Raw genomic sequence first — 19,530 nt, 5'->3', positions numbered from 1 at the left:
GAGAACACATGAATATGATAAATTAAGTCAGTAGACCAAAATGACCGCAGCTCATTATTTTTAGTAATGCTCATGTTGAGAGATAGGCCCAGAAAGGTCTTAAATTCAGGAACCGTGATAGGTTTCCACGCAAACTGTCTGGCAAGGGTCAAATTTGGGTTTGCTGTAAAAAATTGATTAGCAAATAAATTGCTTTGGTCCACAATAGATCCGTACAGCTAAAGAAAAAACAATGGGCGTTAAATCAGCTGCTTCTTGGAAAAAAAAAAAATCAGCTGTTTCCACCTGAATTCCAGCTTGGCCAGTGAATGGGGAAAGTACGGGCGCTGCAGAACCTGTGGGCTGCCAATCAGGGCTTGCAAATGTATCAGGAAGGGCACTATGTACTCTACGGGACTGTGTTTGAATTCTTGGTGGCTGTGGGACACTACTTGTGCTAGCCAGTGCACCAGCTTGAACTGCACTTATGGGACTCGCCACGTCACCAAGTGTTACTGCAGTGCTGGTTTGTCTAGGACCAGGATGTACCAGGTAACTGGTGCTCGCCAGTTCACCAGAAGGTTGAGCGGCACTTGTACTGGCACTCTGCTGCATTAGAGAATCATGCGATTGTAGCACCTCAGCAACAGTGCAACGGGGTAGGGTATGCCTGACCTTAGCAGGAACCTCTACTCCATCTTCAGAGCTATGTTTCAGGGTGCCACTGCAGTTTGAATACTGAGCCTGATTCTGACAGTGAGGACTTCCCATCACTCTCATCTCATCATAGTCAGCATTGTGTAGGCCTCTTCACTAGTGTACCTTTTATTTGACATTTTGGCCAATAAATTTATAGGTACCTAGTGTGACTCACAGGTAAAAAAGCACCTGGTTGTCAAGGACTGTTTGAACTGCTATAAAAAACTTTAACTGCTTGCGCTAGCAGAGATCAGGCCTGACTCTGCTAACGCTGCGGTTTTGTTTGCTGTATATTAGAAGTGACAGTGATCTACTGATACTGCACTTATTTGGGGTGGGTGGCGGGGCAAGACTGACGTTAACTGAACCTGAGGATAACTAGCGTCACCCATGACACTAATACAGTGATCATAAAAAAGATTTGTACACTGTACTAATGACACTATAACAGGGAGTGAAAGGGTTAACTGGGGGTGATCAGGGGGTTAAAACTTTATTAGGGAATATATGGCGGTACCCTGAACCCATCTGGGACTGATGCTAACTGACACTTACTGACTCAAACGCTATTTTAGCATCACAAATGGAGCTAATACATTGATCAGTAAAATACCTGTACACTGTACTTAGTGACACTGTGGCAGGAAGTGAAAGGGTTAACTGGGGGCAATCAAGGGGTAAATGTGTCTAACTGTGTGTTGTGGTGCCAGTGCAGGATAGATGCTATCTTCTCTCACGCTGGAACCAAAAAGGGCTCCAAGAGAGGAGATTGCACAACTTCCTGTGCCTGTGTTTACATTACACAGGCACAGGGGGTTCTGTGATTTGTTTGTCAGAACCGATCAGCAGATCTAGGCCATAAATCATTGGCCTGGACCTGATCGGTTCTGAATTGAATCCGATCACCACGGGGATGGCAGCCGCACGCGGGTGTGAATCACATACAGGTACGTGATTTTGGGCAGCCGGGCTGCCCTGCTGCAGTATATGTACGTGGGGAGCGGTCCAGAACTGGTAAACCAATGTAATGCTCCATGAGAACAATACAATTAAAATATGACACAATGGGGTTGATTTACTAAAACTGGAGGGTGCAAAATCTGGTGCAACTCTGCATGCTAGCCAATCAGCTTTAGCTTGTTCAATTAACAAATTAAGGACCAGTCCTGTTTCTGACACTTGTTAAAATTATTTTTTTCCTAGAAAATTACTTAGATCCCCCAAACGTTATATATATTTTTTAGCAAAGACAATGGAGAATAAAATGGTGGTCGTTGCAATATTTTAAGTCACATATTATTTGCTCAGTGGTCTTTCAAACGCAAGTTTGTTGAAAAAATACACTTCACTGAATTAAAAAAAACCTTAACAGTAAAGTTATTGTGTATTGGTGTATTTGTGTATTGTGTATTGGTGTATTTGTGTATTGGGAAAGATGATGTCACGCCGGGTAGATAGATACCTAACATGTTACGGTTTAAAATTGGCGACAAACTATGGTACTTAAAAATCTCATTAGGAGACGCTTTAAACATTTTTAACAGTTATCAGTTTAGAGTTACTTGCGGCAATACCTCATATGTGTGATTTGAACGCCGTTTCCATTTGCGGTAGCAAATTACTCATGCGTTTTCTTTGGTGCGCAAGCACGCCAGGACAAGGGCAATTTAAAAAAAATAATGTTTTCCTATTTATTTTATTTTTATTTTTTTTTCATTGTTCCTTAGAAAAAAAAAATCTGATCACTTTTATTGCTGTCACAAGGAATGTAAACATCCCTTGTGACAGTAATATGCAGTGACAGGTACTTTTTATGGAGGGATCTGGGGTCTAAAAGACCCAAATTCCCTAGCAATGTAGAATTACCTGCAGATGTTTTCTGAAAAGTACACTTTGATACCTGATGAGTTTCTGTGTTTTTTGAACTCTTGAAAATTATTTGTAGTATGGCTGCACTCATGTGAGAAACACAGATTCAGGTTATTGTTGTTAAGATGATCCACAAAAATATATTAACAGGAGGTCATAAATATATCTCCCATACCACCATATGTGTTTCTGAAAGGAGTTCTCCTCTGTAGAGATGACAAGTCCCTCCCAGCACCACATGTATAAATTAGCTAGTGAGGGGGAGGATTTGGCTCCTATCAAAGCCATACACTTCTGCAGATAATGAACTTTATTAAACAGGAAAACATTTTGGGTCAGTAGAAATTTTCTAGACAAAATAAAAAATTCCTGTAGCTCCTTAGTATGTACAGTATAGCTGTATAGCTGTATTTATTTAGATGATGTTTGAGAGTTACCAAAGCTAGATGGTGTGGGATTAAAGAGTCTTAGGCTGACCATACACAGTTCGAATCTCAGCCAGTTCAGCAGTAACCGGCCAGGATTCAAACCGTTAATGGGCAGGCTAAATGTACCAAGTTGATCGATCGATCAACTTGGGTACAACCAGTCTGCGGATTCTCTTGCAATTATCGCTAATAGGGGAATTGTGTAAATCTCTTTTCTGCAACCCGTGGAGGCAGGAAAGAAATTTACACTGTGTATGACCTGCCTTAACATCTAGTTTAGTCCAAATAAATCCTTTTTCCCTACGTATATGATTGACATGTGAGAAAACAGTGCCAGTGTCTTTAATGTATCCAAGCAGCCTTATTACTAGTGGCTGGGATGTTCCCTTTGCTTTGTGAATCTTAGCTATGTTAAGTTCTGCTGACTTACATCGACCAATCATGTGCAAGCAAAAATACAGTTTTTTTTATCCTGTGAAAGTGAAAAACCAGAGTTAGACTTACTGGTAACTCTGTTTCTAGGAGTCGTCCAGGACAGCACAGGAGATATAGGCTCCACCTCCGGAGACAGGAAACACAAAGGATCAGGTGAATAAAGGGGCGGACACCCACCTTCTTCCCCAGTCTTTATCCCAGAACTCCCCGGACATGGCATCTGCAACAAGACAAAAACACTCGCCCATGGTTATAACAGCATATAGGGAGGGAATCCCTGCTGTCCTGGACGACTCCTAGAAACAGAGTTACCGGTAAGCCTAACTCTGGTTTTTCTCCAGTCGTCTGTCCAGGACAGCACAGGAGAGATCAACGAGAACTTACCATATTTAGGGTGGGACTACCGCCTGAGGGACCTTCCTTCCAAACGCTTGATCCTGCGCAGAGAGAAGGTCCAGTCTGTAGTGCTTGATAAATGTCAAAAAGCTAGACCAGGTGGCTGCTTGGCAAATTTGTTCTGGTATCGCCCCTGCTCGCTCCGCCCAGGAGGCAGATAACGCCCTCGTGGAGTGAGCAAACAGAGAAAAAGGGCACTCTTTGTCTAAACTTTTATAGGCTTCCACTATCGCCTGTTTAATCCACCTGGCAATAGTGTTCTTTGAAGCTTGCTGCCCCCTATTTTTCCCTGAATGCACTACAAATAAAGCATTGGATTTTCTAAAGCTCTTAGACAACTCTAGATAGTGTAACACACAGGCCCTGACATCTAGAAGATGAAACTCAGCTTCCTTTGGATTGGTAGGGGAGGAACAGAAGGAAGGTAATACCATTTCTTGAGCCCTGTGGAACCTGGAAGCCACTTTAGGTAGAAATCCTGGATCTGTACATACCACCAACCTGTCTTCAAAAATTTGAAGAAAAGGTTCCTTAACTGAAAGCGCCTGTAACTCACTAATGCGCCTGGCTGTAGAAATTGCCACCAGAAAGGCTGTCATAAGGGTAATATACTTAAACGACAGGTCTACGTCCTGCAAAAGTTCTATCCAACCCTGCAGTACTATTGATAAGTCCCATTTAGGAAGAACCTTAAATGGAACTGGTCTCATTCTGGATAATCCCTTGAAGAACCTCATCACTAAAGGTTCCAAAGCCAGGGATTTCTCCAGAAACACAGATAATGCCGCTACTTGCACCTTTAAGGTGCTAACGGCCAGTCCCTTGTCTGCCCCTTCCTGCAGAAATTCAAGGATGGCTGGAACACCGACCTCCCGGTTACCGGTACTTAAAGCGGAGTTCCACCCTAGTTATACATTTTTTTTATAAAAATACCCCCGGGACAGTCAGGGCTAGCACATTCCACAATGGCTAGCCTCTGATCTGTCCCGGGTTGCACTTACCTTTCAGGAGAAATACTTACCTTGAAATTGTCTTCTCCAGCGCTGCCATCTCGGGTGTGGGCAGCTTGAAGCCAGCGCGATCCTCTTCCGCGTCCTCTTCGGTCCTCTTCCTCCTTCTTCGGTCCCACGATGCACTGCAGCGGCCCCGACGTCACTTCCGGGTCGCGCGCGTCATCCCTCCACAGCTTCTGGGCATGCCCAGAAGCTGTTTAGAAGGGAATGACGCGCGCGCCCCGGAACTGACGTCGGGGCCGGTGCAGGCGCAATGATTCCTGGGAGCGATGACGTTCAGCTCCCAGGAATCATTGCAAAAGCCAGGAAGTGACGAATCGCCGTGGCCGCCGAGGGGAGGAAGAAGGAAGTAAGGTGAGTATATTTTCTCTAAAAGGTAAGTGAAAAAAAAAAAAATTGCGATTATCCATTTGTTTTTCAGGTGACCGGGAGCGAGAAGATGGAGGTAAGTATAAATTTCGGGTGGAACTCCGCTTTAACCAAGAACAAAAAATTTTCCAATACTTAAAATAAATTGCCTTTGTGACCTTTTTTCTACTAGAAAGAATTGTGCGGATCACATTATCTGAAAGTCCTTTTGACTTCAAAAGACCTTCTTCAGATACCAGGCTGCCAACTTCATTCTCTGAATTTTTGGCAGTTGAATCGGCCCCTGGGACAGCAGTTCTTCCCTCTCTAGGAACATGAGGGGAGGGTCTACTGCTAGACGCCACAGGGATGAAAACCAAGGCCTGTTTGGCCAAAAAGGGACTACCAGGATTAAGGTGGTATCCTCCTGGATGAATTTCTTTAGAACGAGAGGAATCAGCTTGAATGGGGGGGAAAGGCATAAAACATCCACTCCTGAGCTAGGGCATCCACCCCTATGGCTCCTCCGCCTTTTTCCAAGGAAAAGTACCTTGGGACTTTGTTGTTCGTTCTGCTGACAAACAGATCTATGTCTGGAAGGTCCCATCTCTGGGTCACTAACTGGAAGACTTCCCTGTTTAGGGACCACTCCTATTCCAACACCGGATGGTGACTTAAAAAATCTGCCATCTAGTTGTCCACTCCCCTTAGGTGGACTGCGGAAATAGAGCTCAGGTTCGCCTCCGCCCACGAAAAAAGGTTCGCTGTCAGCTGGATCAAGGACGGGCACCGTGTCCCTCCTTGTTTGTTGACATAAGTGACCGTCACCACATTGTCCGAGAGGACTTGTATATGGTGGCCGTTCAGGTCCTTGGAAAAGACCTTTAGGGCTTCCCAAATTGCCCGCAGCTCTCTCCAATTTGCTGATTTCAGAGATTACATCCTGGACCATACTCCTTGGGCCATCCTTGATCCCCAGTGGGCTCCCCAGCCCCATGTACTGGCATCCGTAGTAATCCGGACGGATATTGGGAAGGACCATTGAAGGCCCACCCAGAGGTTCTCTTCTTTCCTCCACCACCAGAGCGATTGCTTGGCTTTTGGAGATAAGTAGATGGTCTTGTCCAAGGATGGCCTGAAGACACCGAAAGTGGGCCCATGCCCACGGAACGGCTGGGATCGTTGCTGCCAGGAACCCTAGGCCTGACATGGCTGTCCTGATGGACAGTGACAGGTTGGTTTGTAAGGCGACCGCTGTCGCTTTTACTTTTTCCCCCTTTTCTGGAGTGAGGAAAACATTTTGCTCTATCGAATTTATTCTGTACCCCAGATAGCACAAATCTTGTGTTGGGATCAGGTTGGATTTGTCTTGGTTGATTAACCAACCCAGGTCCTCCAAGAATAGAGTAGCTACCCGTAAGTCTTCCTGCAACTGGGGAAAGGAGTGGGCAAAAAATAAAAGGTCGTCCAGATAAGGAATGACTGAGATCCCCCTTAGTCTTAAGGGAGACAGTGCTTCTGCCAGAACTTTGGTAAAAATCCTGGGAGAAGAAGTCAGCCCGAATGGCAGGGTGCTGAACTGCAGATGGCGAACAGTACTCCCCCAGCTTATCGCTACTCTCAAAAGACTTTGAGACTTTTTGTGAATCGGGATATGTAGATAGGCATCCCTTAGATCCAGGGAAGCCATAAAGCAATTTGGGGGGAGCATCGCCTTCACCGTAAAGATGGTTTCCATCCGAAATTTCTTGTAGGTCACCAATCTGTTCAGAGGTTTTAGGTTCAGGATAAGCCGAAAATTCCCCGATGGCTTTTTCACTACAAAGACGTGCGAGTAGAAACCCATATTTGTTTCTTCTGGGAGCACTGGAACGAGAACTCTCTGGTCCATAAGGTCGCCAATTTGCGACAGTAGTGCTGACGCCTTTAGTTGATCTCTGGGAGGGGAGGGCAGAAATGTTCTTGCGGGCGGAGTGCCCTGGAACTGAATCTGATAACCCTCCCTGATGATCCTCAGTATGAACCCGTTTTGGGTCACTTTTTCCCACTGTGGGAGGAATTGACCCAACCTTCCCCCCACCGGGACCCGGTCACTGGGGTTTAGGGTTTTTTTTTTTTAGGAGAGGAAAAGAGAATACCCTTCTTTTGTTGCCCTCTCCCCCACTGTTTTTTAGTGGTTGGCATCTTGGAAGCCTGCCCTTGTGGCCTTTGGGGATGAAAAAAACGTCGCTCTGGAGCTTTTTTGACCTTTGACGGAAAAGCTTTCTTCCTATCAGCTGTTCGGTCTAAGACCTTTTCCAGGTCTGGGCCGAATAGGAGGTCCCTTTCAAAGGGAATTCTACAGAGGTTTATTTTGGACGTTAAGTCCCCTCACCATGATTTTAACCACAAGGCCCTATGCGAAGAGTTTACCAGGGCTGCAGTTCTGGCTGATAACTTAACTGATTCTGCCGAAGCGTCTGCCATATACCCGGCCGCTTTTGACAGCATAGCTAGGGAATCTAGAATCTCTTTACGGGAAGTCCCTCCTTCCAGATGGGCTTTAAGTTGATCCAGCCAAACTTCTAAATTTCTGGCCACCACGGTTGTGGCCATAGCTGGCTTTAGGTTAGCCATAACTGCCTCCCATGACCTTTTAAGGAGAATCTCTATTCTCTTGTCCATGGGCTCTTTAAGGACACCCATGTCCTCAAAGGCCAGGTCTGTAGACTTGGCGCATTATGAGAAGGCCGCATCCAGTTTTGGAACCTTGTTCCAGATGCAAGAGGAGTCCTCGTCAAAGGGGAACCTCCTTTTTAAGCTTTTTGGGAAAAACAGCCTCTTTTCAGGTTCCACCCACTCCTTTTTAATGGAGACCGACAAAGTATCATGTACCGGAAAGACCCTAGACTGAGTTTCTTTTAGGGTTTGGTACATCTTGTCATGTAGGGACAGATAGACCTGCTCTTCTTTAATTTCTAAGGTCTCATAAATCACTCCTAGTAAATCATCAACCTCCTCTAGTGATAACTTAAACCTAGATGATTTATTCCCTAACTCAAGGACCTCCCTGAAGAAGCTGCCTCACTAAGCTCTTCAAGGGAATCTGAGTCATCTGCCTCTGTTTCTCCAACCTCCTCTGGGGCTGAAACTAGGGGGGCTTCTGCTGGCTGTTTGGTGATCTCTATGTTAGACAGCATAGATTTAATCGCTTTCATTTCCTTCTGGACTCCTGCGATTAAATCCTTGCATGCCCCTGTTGACTCTTTATAGACCAATTTGTCTATGCAGGGTTTACAAATGGGTTTACTCCAGTCCTCCTTAAACTTAGCGGCACAGGCCTGACATCTTTTCCTCCCTGCTGGTTTCTCTGGGCTGAGCCTGAAGACGAGAAGAGGGGGAAAAAAAAGGAAACAGTAAGACCCTTAAACAGAAAAAAACAAGGAGGGGGATAATCTTCAACAGCCACCCCCTCCCCCTGCCAGAGAAGCTAAGCCAGAGTTGCTAGGCTCTTTAGCCTGGACTCAACTTTGGGGGGGGGAGAAAAAACAAACAGGGGGATCCACAGCATTCTGAGGGGCCCCTGTACACACACACACACCCCCCCTCTCCCAGCCTAGTAGGTAGCCTACCCCTGTGACACCTACCTGAGCTGGGATGGCGCCATCACCGATGTGTCCTGCAGTCTCTATGAGAGAGGCCTCTTCATCCTGTAACATCCTGCCGTTGCGTTCTGCACAGGGAAGCCTCGCAAACTCAAAGCGGTTTCAGCAGTTTGAATAAACCGCCATGGCTCCGGCGTCATCATCGCTGTGAGAGCCGGAACCGGAAGTGATGCGCCGAAAAAAACCCCGTCCTCCTTCGATGCGCTCCAAAGGCCGGAACTCGAGGCCTGTGCATATGCCCCACTGCCCTGTATGTGGAAGCCGACGGTGAAGAAGGATTCCACATCATTGCGGGTAGTGGACATAGCCCTCCCCAGGCTCCATGAGGAGATGCATCGGACACGGCCTCGCCAGCCACCGGGGGCCCCCACCGCTGATCCCTTCATGGACCTCTGACCAGGACAGGTACAGCATAACTCCTACACCTGCCTCCTCCTCCGGGGAGGAAACACAAAAGACTGGGGAAGAAGGTGGGTGTCCGCCCCTTTATTCACCTGATCCTTTGTGTTTCCTGTCTCCTGAGGTGGAGCCTATATCTCCTGTGCTGTCCTGGACAGACGACAGGAGAAAATTTATTTTTAAAAGTGAACAGCCTATTTGCTCTTGGAAAATAAACCTCATTGCACAGCCAGGCAGGTGGTACACATAGTTCCTCATTAAGCAATCACACTTTCTGGTTTAGCAATTCAGCTTCCTATATCACATTGGTAAAGTAGCATTTAATGTGGTTCTATATAGGAAACAGCACTAATATGGCTCCCCACTCAACCAACAAATATATTCCTATATCAAAACACAGAAAAATGTGAGAATTTGCAAACTGTTTGAGCATGTATTTTATATATATATATATATATATATATATATATAGAAAGAAAACAAAACTTAAAAAATAAATAAAGATGGATAGATAGATAGATAGATAGATAGATAGATAGATAGATAGATAGATAGATAGATAGATAGATAGATAGATAGATAGATAGATAGATAGATAGATAGATAGATAGATAGATAGATAGATAGATAGATAGATAGATAGATAGATAGATAGATAGATAGATAGATAGATAGATAGATAGATATTTTTTTTTTTTAAAGAAAGTAGTCTTCCCAAATCACACATGCTGTTTAAAAATGTCATGAGCACCAGGTTGGCTAAGTGGTTAGCAAATCTGCCATGCAACAGTGTATTTGGGTGTTCAAATCCCTGACCTACCAACAACTGTCTCTGTTGTTCTATATGACAAGCAACAATAATATGGCTCCCCCCAAAAATAAAACGTTGTATATGTGTGAAATTAATATATTTGTTGGTTGAGTGGGGAGCCATATTAGTGTTGCTTCCTATATAGAGCCACATTAAACTCTGAAAAATAGCAAAGTGTTTGAGCTGCAAAATCCGAGAATTTGGAAATTGATTGAGCATATGCAGTGGAACCTCAGAACTCAGAATTCAACAACCCCAAAAAAATTATATATATATTATATATCCCCAAAATATAATTTATATTTATTTTTTTGTTTTTTTTTCTGAAAGATTTCTGGGTTCAGCTGCTCATGCTCCGACCATTTGCTATTTTGCACAGTTTTTTGTTCCAAAAATACTACATCGAGTCAACCCACATAAGAAATGCTTTCAATAATCTCATGTGCACAAAGTGGCTTTTTCATTTTGACAAACACTTTCATTCATTAGTGAACTGGTGATTTTGCTTTAGGAACCAACAGACACAATTAATTACTTTGCTGTGCGTTTCCTATACTGGGTGGGTGTAGTTTAACCAATGTTATATTAAGGCATGTTCAAGAGCAGATCATTTGGCCTCTGACAGGGCTACATGTCTTTATGTCCAAATTTGCTTTTGGTTTTGGGGGTGGGGAGTTTTCTTGCATGCCTAAGGACACATATTGCAGTAAGTGTATTTAGTTGGATGAATACTTTTCATGCTCTAAATGTTTGGTATAGTTTTTGCAAAGTGTGTTTTTATGCACTCTATACATGTTTTTTTTATTTTCATGCCTCTGTGTAGCTATATGTTCTAGTGATTCGATGGTAGTTTAACCACGTTACCACCGGAGGATTTTGCTGTCTTATGTCCAGGCCACTTTTTGCGATTCGGCACTGTGCGACTTTAACTGACAATTGCGCGGTCATGCAACGCCATGCCCAAACGAAATTTACGTCCTTTTTTTCCCATAAACAGAGCTTTCTTTTGGTGGTATTTGATCACCTCTGCGCTTTTAATTTTTTGTGATATTAATAAAAAAATGCGACAATTTTGAAAAAATAACAATATTTTTCTACTTTGACAGTTAAAAAATATCCAATATATTAAGTTTTTGTCATATATTTAGGCCAAAATGTATTTAGCTACATGTCTTTGACAAAAAAATTCTCAATGAGCGTATTTTTAACCGCTTTAAGACTGAAAGATTTTACCGCCTTCCTGACCAGGCCATATTTTGCGATTCGGCACTGCGTTACTTTAACGGACAATTGCGCGGTCCTGCAAGGCTGTACCCAAATTCTTTTGGTGGTATTTGATCACCTGTGCGATTTTTACTTTTTGCTCTATATACAAAAAAAGAGCGACAATTTTGAAAAATAACAACATTTTTCACATTTTCTATATGAAATTCCCCCCAAAAAAATGTAAAAATCTAAATTTTTTTACTTTTTTTGCCAATTTGTTTTCTGCTACATATTTTTGGTAAAAAAAATCGCAATAAGCATATTTTGATTGGTTTGCGCAATAGTTATCGCAGCTACTAACTACGGGAAATTGATGTCATTTTTATTGTTTTTTTTTTAACTAGTAATGGCGGCGATCTGCGATTTTTTTTGCGGGATGCGACATTGTGGCGGACAGATCGGACCCTTGACTGACATTTTTTACACTTTTGGGGTTACCAGTGACATTACTACAGTAATCAGTGCTATAAATATGCACTGTTACTGTAAAAATGACACTGGCAGGGAAGGGGTTAATTTTTATTGGTGATCAAGGGGTTAATGTATGCCTGGTGCTTACTGACGTGTGTGGGGGGAGGGGGCTATGCTGAATCCTGCAATCTGACCCTGCATGTCACTTAGGAGACCTGCCCGCTTTGTTTACACAAGCGGGCAGATCTCCACACTCGATCTCCGACGATCGGGGAAGAGCAGCGGTGATCACCGCCGCTCCTCCCCTGGCCCGACTCCCGCTGTAACTGAATACAGCGGGAGCGAGCCTCCGGCGCCGCGCGCGCGGCGCCCGCAAGGGGAGGAGTCCAGCGACGTAGGTCTGGATGATAACGAGCCACATTGCCACAGTAGCAGCAATGTGAGCTGTCGTAAAGTGGTTAAATGGAAAAGTAGTTTCATGCAAACAATAACCATAAAAGTATGTTGGGTATGTTCTATGCTTAATACTAAGGTGTCTACAACTTATTTTGCTTGACTGTTGGATATTGTAAGCTCTATCTATTCATCATATGTTGTATCTTTGGATTGTAATTTGAATAAAGATTACTTGATTTGGGGGTTTTGGGGGGGGGGGGGGACATTTCAAATTTCACCTGCCTGCTTGAGTGATTACTGATATTTTATACATGTTCAATAAAGCTTATTCATTTGTACACAGCTCCTGTTTTTTTGTTTTATTTTCTTCATATTTGTCTGGATGTAATTCAGATACCTTTTGGGTCTTTTGAATGTAATCCATTTCTTGTATTTTTTGTGCGTGTGCAATGCCAGTACAGTATGAATATGTGTATGGCTCTGTCCCTGGAAAGCGGCAAGGGTATGGTTTATCCCTGTACAGCGGCAGGGGTATGGTTTCTCCCTTTACTCCAGCAAAATGTGTATGGGTGTGTGTGTGTGTGTGTGTGTGTGTGTGTGGGGATGAATGTAACCAAAAAATTTAATAAAAAATCACTAAAAATTATTACTAAATCAAAGATTGCTACAGCGCTGTATTCATGCATGACTGACTCACCTTTTTAGTTGGCCTAGGTCAGTGATAATGAACCTTGGCAACACAGGTGTTTTGTAACAACATTTCCCATTATGCTCACCTACACTGCAGAGTACATGAGCATTATGGGAAATGTAGGGCAAAAACATCTAGTTAGTAAGGATTACCATCACTGGCCTAGGTAAAACATTTCCAATACATTTTAGTTGTCTGTGTGCACCATTTTTAAAATAAAGCAAAATCCCTTTAAAATAAATTGCAAATGGCACATAGGCGTTCGCCCTGGACCAGAAATGACACCAAATTGGGTTGCACACATTCCAGGAAGTGGTCACAATCAACTGGCTAATCATGGTGAGGGCCACTTTCAGCCATGAAGAAATGGCATTCATATGCAAAGTAAGTGTGGGGGGTGGGGGGTCTGTGCTTGTAATCAGAGCATTGATTACCAGTGCAGACCCTTGGGGGATGCCACTAGAGCCACCGGGGATTGCTGACCCATGGACACCAGGGATGCCCACTGATGCCACTATTGATGCCAATCCGTACTCAGGGAGCCTGTTAGTGCCCTCCGCATCAGTGCTGCCCATCATTACCATCTATCAGTGCTGCCCACCAGTGCCAATCATTGCCCATCAGTGCCACCTATCAATGCCCATCAATGCTGCATATCAGTGCCGCCTATCAGTGTCGATCAGTGCTGCTTATTAGTGTCTCATCAGTGCCTGCCAGTGCTGCCTCATCAATACTCGTCAGTGCAACAAAAAACATTGATTTACCAAATTTTAGTACATAAACAAAAACACATTTTTTTTAGGGGTCAAACATTTAGGTCTTCTTTTTGCCAATAAAAAAAAAAACCTTGCAGTGATCAAATACCACCAAAAGAAAGCACTATTTGTGTGAAAATAATGTCATAAATTTGTTTTAGGTGCAGGGTTGCATGACCGCGCAATTGTCATTCAAAATGCAACAGCATAAAAGGCTGAAAATTGGCCTGGGCAGGAAGGGGGTATAACTGCCCTGTAAGGAAGTGGTTAACTATTGAAACATGGGACTAAATATTCAATGGGTAATCATGATCAGCTCAATGGTTTAGTGGTCAGTGCTCCTATCTACAAACACTGAGAGCATGAGTTCAAATGCCAAGTATGCCATCACCTCCTTAAATTTTAGACAGCTGTAAATAAATACTGAAACTTTGCAAATGCATAATTGCACCCTGCACATATGCATGTCTGTTTCTTGGATATACATGGCCATTGACATGCAATTTTAGGTGATGTAGCCAATGTATTACTATGTGGCATAAAAAATAATGACACACAACTGTGAACACACAGGGTGTTAGCATGGTTGGGCCTTGAACTCATGACCTAGCAATCTTTGTCTATGAGCATAGACCACTACACCAAAGTGCTGAATACAATCAGACATGCCTGAAAGTTTCAGATGAATAAAGAATGAAGATTGATAATTAGACAGCTGTGTAGTCTGCTATTAGTAAATCTAAAGGTTAAGATACATAACTATACCTTAAAAATAAAATAAAACCATAATATATGACATTGCTGTGTAATAGTGATTCAGAATAGACAAATTTCCTTTTATGAAAAACACAAACGGAATTTGGTTAACTCCAAATTCACTATTTGGTTAACTCCAAACCCGAATTCACTATAGCACCTAGTTGAAGGTTTAACTCCAGCAACTTCACCTAATTAAAATGCTAATGAGTTTAGGCTGGAGTTAGCTTTGGAGAAGTGAGCAGCTCTACTCCAAACTTATAGTGAATTAGGCCCTTAGTGTCAGATTGTCCGCCGCAATGTCGCAGTTTCGCTAAAAATCGCTGATCACCGCTATTACTAGTAAAAACAATAAAAAAATAAAAAGTCCATAAATGTATTCCATAGTTTGTAGACACTATAACTTTTGTGCAAACCAATCAATATACACTTATTAGGATTTTTTTTACCAAAAAGTTGTAGCAGAATACATATTCGCCTAAAAGAGGAAAAAAATTAGATTTTTAAAAAAATTTTATTGGGTGTGTTTTATAGCAGAAAGTAAAAAAAAATTTTTTTTTTTTCCAAAAATTATGGTTCTTTTTTTTGTTTATAGCGTTAAAAATAAAAACCGCAGAGGTGACCAAAAACCACCAAAAGAAAGCTCTATTTGTGGGGAAACAAAGAAATCAATTTTTTTGGGTACAGCGACGCACGACCGTGCAATTGTTCGTTAAAGCAACGCAGTGTCATATTGCAAAAAAATGGCCTGGTCAGGAAGGGGGTAAAACCTTCCGGGGCTGAAGTGGTTGAAGTGGAGTTCCACCCAAACGTGGAAGCTCCACTTATCTGCTTCCTCCCCTCCCCCCCCCTCCGGTGCCACATTTGGCACTTCTCGGGGGGGGAGGGGGAAGCCGATACCTGTCAAACCAGGTACCCACTTCTGTGAAAGGTCGCCGTGGCAACCTACATCATTTATACGGGCCCCTCCTCTTCCCCACCCCCCCCCCCCCCCCGCTGACGGGAGACACACATAGGTCCCAGAAGACAGCGGGGACCATTCAGAAAGCGCAGCTCAACTCGCACATGCGCAGTAAGAAACAGGTTGTGAAGCCACAAGGCTTCACTTCCTGTTTCCATTAGTAAGGATACCAGGACCTGCCCCCGAAGCCGATGGATGGATCCACTGGGGGGGGGTGCAGACATTTCGGGATACCTAGACAGGTAAGTGTCCATATATTAAAAGTCAGCAGCTACAGTATTTGTAGCTGCTGACTTTTAATTTTTTTAATACAGGTTGGAACTCCACTTTAATGACTAATGCCATTTGCCCTCACTTCGCCCATCCATAGAAAGCCATGAAGTACTGTGTTTACAGCATAGCCAATCATGCATGAGAGAAGTTGATGCAGCAATGAGGATAGAGAAAGCTTTGTTTACTGGATAAAGCTTTCTAGGTGACACCAACAATGACATCACACCATCAAGTTTTTTTTTTTATTATTATCATGGGCAGCAACAAATTGCTTGCATGATTAAAATGCCTTGCAGTGGTTCAATACAAATACAAAACATTTCAAAAAAGGTGCACTCGTGACACAGGATTATCAAAGCATTATGGGTTTTATAAAGAGAAAGTACAGCAGACACTTTTTACCTTCAGACTCTCTTACTCCCATTGGTGAGATGAGTCATTCAGTTTCGTGCACAAATTTATGTGTAAACTATCCAACTCTGTAAGTAGGCTTTTTTCAACAGAGCAGCTAAGAACAGACCGGTAAATATATTGAAAAAAAAGCCCGGTGCAGCACTTGCTGGCTGAAAATCATAATATACAATATTCATACACAATATTTACCTGACTTAAAAAAATATACAAAACAAATTAAATTATGTTTATTTGGAAGATTTTAATACTGACGATTATGGAACATTTTCCACCTCCAGATAATGCAACTTGTCAAAGGCCTAGAGCCAGGGAAAGGGCAGGAGGACAAAAGAACATTTGACTGAGAACTAGCCTGGATTTTCAAGAAAAAATTAACGATAGTGTGTGTAGTTCAGTCCCTTTACATTCTGCACTGTTGCTTGCTGATGGTGCCCCTAAATTTGGGAAGCTAGAGAAAAGAACAGCTAAGGTAAAAATGTCTAAGTGCCGGGTCACACATATGCGATGTCAGACATTGCATGTGATTCGCAGCGCACTGCTCTGCAAATCACATACAACATCTGTGCGTTGCGAATTCAGCCAAATTCGCATCACATTCGGACCAAAGTTTTTTGGTCTGCACCAGAATCGGATTGCATGGGTGTTCACACCTAAGCGATCCGATTCATGTCTGAACTGTGAGTTCGCACTGTGATATGCAAACTGATCTGGGGGTGTCGTTAACTTTGTATTGACACCCCAGGGATTCGCATATGGCAGTGTGAACTGCCTGCGAGTCGAGAGCGATGCGGCAACCTGCAGTGGATTCGCAGGGTTCCCACATTGCATATGTGTGAACCAGCACTAAATGCTTAAACAAGGCATTATGAAGTAAAACTGTATTCAGGATAAGGTTAATGTTCTCAGTATTTTCATAAACAATGGCTTGTGTGTTAACGCAACAGAATCATTAAATCTAATTACTTGTAATGAAGGGCAGAGGTAAGCAGAGGGATCTAACCAATGGGGATCCCAGTTTTTATTTAAACTCTGTCTGTAGGTAACATAGGATGCAGGGGGTGGGAATGCCACTTACCTCTCTGCACATGGACAGGATTAAGATATGACGGTCAACTTCCAACTACCTACACTTCTCATTGTCTCCTATGTATCGGGTACGTCACACCTTACACATAGTTGATGTGGGGTCATTCCTATTCATGGAATGCCTCCTAAGAATCTAGAGCCTTTAAAAATGAAACATTTACAACAAAAGCATACATTAAAGAGTCATTTTTTTTATTTGAATTAATGTTTTTGATACATGTCCTGGATGGTCCTATATATTAGAATGTGTAAAATAATGGCTGTGCATTTTCCTATGCTGAATACTCCAGTATATGCAATACAAACTAAATGGTTGATTGCTGAATGGCACATGTGGTATAAAGATATTTACTGTATTTTATATATGGGAGGTGAAAGAGAAATAACATAACATCATTTTCCTTTCTTATCTGAGTTGCTTTGTTTCCATTCAATTCTTTCAGAAATTAAAAAGGGGTGTAATATATAAAATATGTTCAGTTTGGTGGAGAGGGTTTATTCCAGCAATTATTTCAATCCTTATTTGCTGCTCCCAGGATGGCAAATGCAGATGGATGGATGGATTATAGTTCCTTGTTGCAACTGTACAGTATCTTCTATGAACAAAATACAGCTGGCTCATATCCATTCTACATTACAATTACATTTTTACATAACAGGTTTTAGATGACTTGGCAAAATACTTTTAACCACTTCAGCCCCAGAAGGTTTTACCCCCTAAGGCTGGCCATACACTATACAATTTTCTTATTCAATTTCCTTTAGATTTACCGTTAACTATGTAGTGCAAGGGCCTGCCTTATTGCATACAAATTGAAAGTGTTTAGGTTTGACCCTATATTACATGGTTTTGGTAAATCTAAAGGAAAGTTGAACAAGAAAATTGTATAGTGTATGGCCAGCCTTAATGACCAGGCCATTTTTGCGATAAGGCACTGTGTTAACTTAACTGACAATTGCGCAGTCATGCGACACTGCACCCAAATAAAGTTGATGTCCTTTTTTTCCTACAAATATATTATTTATTATTATTATACAGGATTTATATAGCGCCAACAGTTTGCGCAGCGCTTTACAATGTGAGGGAAGACAATACAGTTACAACACAATTCAAAACAGGAGGAACTAGAGGGCCCTGCTCGTTAGAGCTTACAATCTAGAAGGGAGGGTCAAGTGAAACAAAAGGCAATAGGCAAATATAGCTTACTTTTGGTGGTATTTGATCACCTCTGCCTTTTTTATTTTTTACTCTATATATACAAAAAAAGAGCGACAATTTTGAAAGAAAAAAACAATATTTTTTACTGTCTGCTACAAAACATTCTATAAAAAAATGTAAAAAAAAAAATCAAATGTCTTCGCCCCCATTCACACTAGGGCGACTCACGAGGCGACTTGTGTCGCCCCAGGTCGCCCCAGGTCGCTTGACATGACCAAACCAATGTAAATGAATCAGTGCCGTCTTAATTGCCGCTATTAAGGTCGCTCCGACTTCAGAAAAGGGTCCTGTACTACTTTCAGGCGACCAGTGATCCGACCTGTCCCATATACTTCAATGGGAGTCGCCTCCTTATCTTAATTGAAGCGACCTGTAATCCGACTTGTCATCCGACTTTGCTAAAAAATGGCAGTGAACAAGAAAAGAGCATAATTTTCTTGCAGGCATTAGCGGTCATTTTTTTAGGCAGGCATGTCATTTTTTGGATTTCGTTTCTGGGGGGTCTAAAAAGTGTCCCTGTCAAGTTTCAGCTCTGTAGCATGTCCAGAACCCCTAAAAAAAAAAACATTTTTCTTTTAATTTTTTGTAGTGTCTTTACCAGCTGTCTTTTATACTTGCAGGCATTCATCAGCGGTCATTTTTTTAGGCAGGCATGTCATTTTTTGGATTTTGTTTCTGGGGGGTCTACAAAGTGTCCCTGTCAAGTTTCAGCTCTGTAGCATGTCCAGAACCCCTAAAAAAATCATTTTTCTTTTAATTTTTTGTAGTGTCTTACCAGCTGTCTTTTTTTCTTGCAGGCATTTAGCGGGCATTTTTTTAAGCAGGCATGTCATTTTTGGGATTTCGTTTCTGGGGGGTCTAAAAAGTGTCCCTGTCAAGTTTCAGCTCTGTAGCATGTCCAGAACCCCTAAAAAACAGCATTTTTACTATATTTTCAGGAATACGGCTTCTCTGCGGCTGGCTTTTTTTCTTGCAGGCATTTAGCGGGCATTTTTTTAGGCAGGCATGTCATTTTTTGGATTTCGTTTCTGGGGGGTCTAAAAAGTGTCCCTGTCAAGTTTCAGCTCTGTAGCATGTCCAGAACCCCTAAAAAAAAAACATTTTTCTTTTAATTTTTTGTAGTGTCTTTACCAGCTGTCTTTTATACTTGCAGGCATTCATCAGCGGTCATTTTTTTAGGCAGGCATGTCATTTTTTGGATTTCGTTTCTGGGGGGTCTACAAAGTGTCCCTGTCAAGTTTCAGCTCTGTAGCATGTCCAGAACCCCTAAAAAACAGCATT

Source organism: Pelophylax lessonae (genome assembly GCF_965119305.1).
Source record: "Pelophylax lessonae genome assembly, chromosome: 3".
In the NCBI taxonomy this organism is placed as follows: domain Eukaryota; kingdom Metazoa; phylum Chordata; class Amphibia; order Anura; family Ranidae; genus Pelophylax; species Pelophylax lessonae.
The sequence above is the reverse complement of the archived record's forward strand: the minus strand, read 5'-3'. Positions refer to the sequence as shown.